The sequence below is a fragment of the Choristoneura fumiferana genome, chromosome 7, assembly GCF_025370935.1.
Source record: "Choristoneura fumiferana chromosome 7, NRCan_CFum_1, whole genome shotgun sequence".
In the NCBI taxonomy this organism is placed as follows: Eukaryota; Metazoa; Arthropoda; class Insecta; order Lepidoptera; family Tortricidae; genus Choristoneura; species Choristoneura fumiferana.
Window position 1 is genome coordinate 8,610,089 of NC_133478.1, and position 6,479 is coordinate 8,616,567.

A 6,479-nucleotide genomic window follows, 5' to 3' on the forward strand; every position below is an offset into this window, starting at 1 on the left:
GCGGTACAGCGTAATGCTTGTTTTTATCTTTTGGATCGTAGTACAATTTGAATGATTGTCTGACTCAAGTAAAAATCGTCAATATTCGGAATCCGTTGTCATGACGTTAATAATGATACTGACGTTATGCTATGATTATCTTCACATTGTGATTTTTACCCCTAACGGTGACAAGCCATAGCCGAGCTGCAGCTTCAACTCCCGCTATCTAATAATCTAACGAGAAGGCACGTAATTAAACAAATGCTAAAATTCTAACTAAATGAAATAGAAAATATTTATTACAAGACAAGCATTTTTGGAGTCTAAATATTTTTTTTTTATTGTTTGTAACTAAATCGTAATTAGGGGTCATCCATAAAGTACGTGACATATTTGGGGGGGGGGGAAGGGTCAAGCGGTTTGTGACAGAGGAACGAAATGACTGCAATTTTGATGGCAATTCGTGTTCGGGGGGTCAAAAAATGGTCAAAATAGGAGTGACCTACTTTTTGGATGGCCCCTTACAAAGTTTGCAAAGTATTTTCGATTTCAACCACATTCCAGTATCTGATTGTACTGGAATTCGATATATTTATGTAAATCCATCAATGCAATCTGTTTGTCAAATTCTGGCGGTCCGACCAGGATTGTCTCTGCAGGACGGAACTCTTCAACAGTTAATTGCATCGACTTGAAACTTGGTGCAGAAATGTAAGTAGTTTGGATGACAACATAAGTACAGTCAACAAAAAAGTTTGCATTTAAAATGTCTTTTTTTACTAAAATTTATTTTCATTTAGTAAACATAAAAATCATTCAAGGTAAATGGTACTTATGTACAGTTAGGTTTAATAAGTTCCTAATCCGCATTGGGCTCGCGTGGGAATTATGCCCCAAAACCCCTCTGAGAGGAGACATGTAGAGAGGTGAGGTGAGAGGTGAGATGTACATAGGCCGAGATAAATTGATGAGGTTTAGGTACTAAGGTACCTATGTATACCTACCAATGTCTTTAATTAAAGCTGGAAGTAAATTAACCATCCGGTCGTTTTTGTGCATTGTTTTTGTCCCTATATGTAGCTTATTTGAATTAAGTCAAATTTGACTCTGTTGTGCTAATAACTGATGTTCACAAGTTTCTCTCCCGCGCCATGTATGTTGAAGTATACGTTTATTGTTGAAATCCGCCTATTTAGAGGATGTTCTAATAACAAGTACAAGCCTGCAGGTATACTTAATTCTACCGGATGATCGCTGTACCTGCTAATCATAATAACTATCAAAGCAAACTGTTTCCGTGAGTTTGCAATAAAGTTAGTGTGAGAAAAATGTACGCCGTTAAATTTTTCTTGCAAATGGCTAACAGTTATGAACTTTTTTATTTTACTCTTCGACTTGTGTAATAAAATAAAGTTATGATATAATACAAAGTCTTGTATTTGCTCTTGCCATTGAGGTTGAGCTCTCTTCATGGGTGGTAAAAGTAATATTATCGGATTACTTAGGTTCTCATTATCGCACTTGTACAAATATTAAAGCAAAGTTGTTTGCCCAATGGGAATTTCCATTTAAAAGTTAAAGCACTAAACGAGAACACATTTTTACTTATCTACGGAGGGTTTACTTTAATGATTTTATGACCCGTATCGGTAAGTGAGCAATAATTTTATTGCAAGCAACAAAAAATTTTTTTACAGACATGGTTCTGTGAAAGGTAAACTCGCAAATTGCATTACAATAGTAGAAAGTGCAGTTTTGCACATTTTATCGTTTGTACAAATTGCCGGTTAATAAAAAAGATGCTTTTTTGGTTAAGCAACTGTTTTATTACCTACTCGTATAAAAGGACGTTCCAGGTGGGTACCTGGAAATAAAGATAAATGTGCGAATTTCAAAGCCCAAAAAAAACTTTACTACTTACTGCTTTTTAAATTACGTTTTATGCTTCTAGAAAATACCACGTAACATTATCTAATAAATACTTGTTAAGACGTGTATCTTGCATACCTAAAAACAATAATAAATCTTCGACGGCCAGGAATCCCGTACACCAATAATACATTTCTGGCATGTTTACACCCCTGAATTTACCTAGCGGAATATTTCCCAAGTTGGCAGAGCAAACACGTTGGTTTTTCTCAGCTAGGATTAAAGCGTGGTAGCGGGGCCCATAAATCTATGGATTAAACTAACCTATCGGGAGATTGCAATCTTGCCGTCCGTGGCTCCTATCGATAATTGTACCGATACCGATACCTAGAAAAAGGGCGAGCGTTAAAAAGTTGAAGCCTTTTCCCGATTAAAGTTTACTCGGAATGATTTAATGGCACTTTATAAACTAGAGAAGTTTTTGCCGTGGGACGTTGAACAACATTCTTTAAGGGATGACAGGACAAGCTTAGTGTCGTTAGTGAGAGGCTAAGAGGCAAAAATGGCGCATGCTATTGAGATCTGTCTGCGAGGCTATATTTAAATTAATAGTACGAGTTTTGCCTTTGGAGTTTTATTTTAAGCTAGCCTATGCCCGCGGCTTCCCTTCATGGGAGAATGAAAATGGCCTTATTCCCTGTACCGTTTTTTTTTACTTCATTCTTCCATGATACTTAAGAGTTATGTTTGCAAAATTGCAAATCATTAGCTATTGTGGTTTTAGGCTGCGTATTGTCTATCAATAGATGTGAAACAAATAAAAAATAGCGGAAAAATGAGAGGCAAGTCTAATCTTTCAAGGTTTATCGTTAACGTGTATATGTTAGATATTGGCACACCACTATTTTTAGCTGTGTCGACCAAGTAACTCTAACAACTTATGACTTAGATACTTGATTTAATTAAAGTTATATTTATGTACGAGTAGATATATAGCTCGTTTTAGTCTAAGTGTTTGTGTTTGTAATGAATAAATCTGTGTAACGTCTAGTGGATTTTTGAAAACGAAAAAACTCCTTTTTTAGAGGGCATCGTAATGTATTGTTATAAATTATTTATTAATTGTGCAACAAAGAAATTTGTAATATGATTATAACAAGTAAATAAAACTTATGACACAATAAAAATGCTTCTGTTTTCATAAATCCGGTAGCTATCATAACATATTTTGAACTTGATGGCATCAGGGACTGGAGAATGACAATATCACAATGCACGTTCGTTTTATATTCGATTCGATTGCCATATTGAAATAACTTTATGTAATCTTATACCAAAACAGCCCGAAAAGAACTGAATGAGCGATATCAGGTTACTCTACAAGAAATAATGGATTCGCTTTTGATTATTTTTTTGTATGAACTTTGTCATTCGATTTAAGAGCGACGGATGTAATAAGAAATTTTTAAGCTTTGTATTTTATTTGGAAATTATTAGAGTTACATACAAGTCATGATAGCATTAAAAATCTTATTCTTGCATTAAACTTTAAGACTTTTTACGTTTTTTTAGGGTTCCGGAGCCAAAATGGCAAAAACGGAATTCTTATAGTTTCGCCATGTCTTTCTGTCTGTTCGTCCGCAGCTTTGCTCAGGGACTATCAATGCTAGAAAAGCTGTAAATGAGCACGGATATATAAATAAACTATGCCGAAAAAATGGTACAATTAAAAATTCAAAAATAATTTTTTTTTAGGGTACATAGACGTAAAGTGGGGGTGATTTTTTTTCTCATCCAATCCTATAGTGTGGGGTATCGTTGGATAGGTCATTTTAAAACCATTAGGGGGTTGCTAAGACAATTTTTCGATTCAGTGATCTGTTTGCGAAATATTCAACTTTAAAGTGCAAATTTTCATAAAAATCGAGTGTCTCCCCCTCTAAAATCTAAACCGGTAAGTGGAAAAATTTGAAAAAAATCAGGATGGTAGTAAGCATATCAAACTTTAAACAAAAATTATAACGGTTATGTTTGCTTGAGAATTATTAGTAGTTTAAGAGTAAATAACAGCCTAAGGTATAAAATATACCTAAACTTTTAAGATTCCGAATAAAATACGAAATCCTTAGAAAAATATTACTTAATTTTTTCAAAATGGCTACGGAACCCTATTTTGGGCGTGTCCGACACGCTCTTGGCCGGTTTTTCTACTTTATGATTATTTTAACGTTTTGTTCAAAAACACGATGGTAATAAATACGATCTTTGTGCACGACAGTCAATTAGAAGATTCCATTAGTTTCACTAATTATGATATTTTACAACCATAGTAAACTGAAGTTTTATGACTATTAGAACGTTATCTATCAGAGTCGAACCAACGGGCTATAAAGGTATTACGGAAAATCATAATTTTAGTTTAGACTTTAATTGTGTTACCACCGCTACTTTTCAAATTGAATAGTTCAGTTTATTGAACATTCGGTGTAAAATTACATAATATTTTACAATAAATGACAAATTTGGAGAATATTTATTCCACATCCATCCAAAGATAATTATATATGTTTGTACTTTATCTCTTTACACTTGGAATGTAGATAGTCTTGGTATGAAGATAGTCTGAGACCCTAGGAAGGACACTGGATTGTTTTTATTCCCGAATGATACGCATAGTTTCCGCGGGATAGCAACAATCGAATTCTTCGCAGACGGAATCGCTGGCAACAGCTAGTGTTTGCTATATATGACGTTTAGAATTAAACACCACAATAGATAACCATTAAAAAAAACAGATCTCTTTTATATATATAGTAAAACTTATGTAAATATCATCTGATTCTGGCAAAGTGATACTATGCTCTATTTGTGAAACCAAGATTCTAAAGTGACGTTTCATGTGTTACTTGTTTTTTACATCTCATAAATATTGATGTGCCACAACCAGTACCTATGTTATACTTACGTAAGAAATTTTAAGATATGAAAGGATCTGTTCTGGCACTTAAGACATACTAAAAAAGGTAAAATGGGTCTAATGAAAATGCCACCATTTAGGAAATATTTCGACTTTTTGTAATGTTGTAGGTATTTAAATTTCATTTTGATTCTAAGCAACTCTGCTAAGCGATTCTGCCTAAAAGAAAAGATCAATGCTTATGGAAAGTAGAATATTGAATGTTTTAATTTTATTTTTGTTTCTATAAAATACTATGTTTTGTCGATTATTTGCAATTATGTCGAAAACTGAAATGAGAGAGCAGTACTATTCGTATTACGCTGCTCACGTTATTTTTACATTTTTAATAATAAGACACACACTGTCATTTTGATTTTAGTATCTTGGTTTAATAAATATAGTATTAGGTATCATGACAATGTGACAAGTTAATAATAGGTTAAAACAATATTCTTAAATATAATTAGGTATGTCTATTTTTTATATGGCGTGGCAGTAGGTACTTACCTGTTTTCTTTTAGAAAATAGACAATATGCGTCCCACTGCTGGGTAATGAGAGAGCTTGGACTGTAGTTCAGACGCGAGCCCAGTGCCAAATGGGAACTTCACGCGCACTCCTATGAATTTTCCTCCGGTGTTTACAGGTTTCTTTACTAGGTTTTCCTTCACCAACAAGCTCATTTCAAAATAAAAAAAATGAACCCCTGCTTGAGAGAAAATAGGTCCAACTGCTAGTCTACCACTTAACGGCACATCAGAAGCAAAAATTAAATATAATAGATTAGAATAGTTTATTAAAATACAAGTTACATGATTACAAAAATGATTGAAGCGTTATCTCGTAAGAACCAATCTAGGCTGAGCCTGGAGTTGCCGGTATCTTGGCACAGGTTACAAATCAGATAGATAAGTAATATGTCCCGTATATAGTAGAGTTAAAACCATAGCCACTCCAGCAACTACAATGCTAGAAATCTCTACAAAGATATTACAATAATACAATGTATATTGGACAGCAAAAATGAAGAAGAATGAAGATGATGAAATTAAAAAATATACATGCAATTTACCGTGTGAAGCAAGTGTTATAAATTAAAATACCAACGACCGGATAGCCAAGTGGTTGAAGATCCTGAGTATGAAGCTTGAGGTCCCGGGTTCGAGCCCCGGTCGGGGCAGATATTTGTATGAATAATACGAATGTTTGTTTTCGGGTCTTGGATGCTTAATGTGTCTTTATGTATGTATTTATCTATATAAGTATGTTTATCCGTTGCCTAGTACCCATAGTACATAGTACAAGCTTTGCTTGCTTTGGGACTATAGATCAATTGGTGTCAAGTGTCCCATGATATTTTATTTATTTAATAAAATCATTATTATCGATCTTCATTTAACCCAACGGAAACGCTCACCGCTTAAAGCAACTCCTTGCGACCATTAAATTCATTAAAATAAAAATAAAACTAAAACAATATAAACCCCGGTTAATATTTACAGAAAAATACTGGCAAACTTTGAATAAACCGTGGGCGTGCCACAATGAGCGCGTCACAGTCCGCCCTTTGAGCTGTCAGCCCCTTGAAGGAACCGGGGCAATTATATTGAAAACCTCCGCAGTGGTATCTTTAAGAATGAAGTCTGTTAAGTACACGTTGGATATTAAAC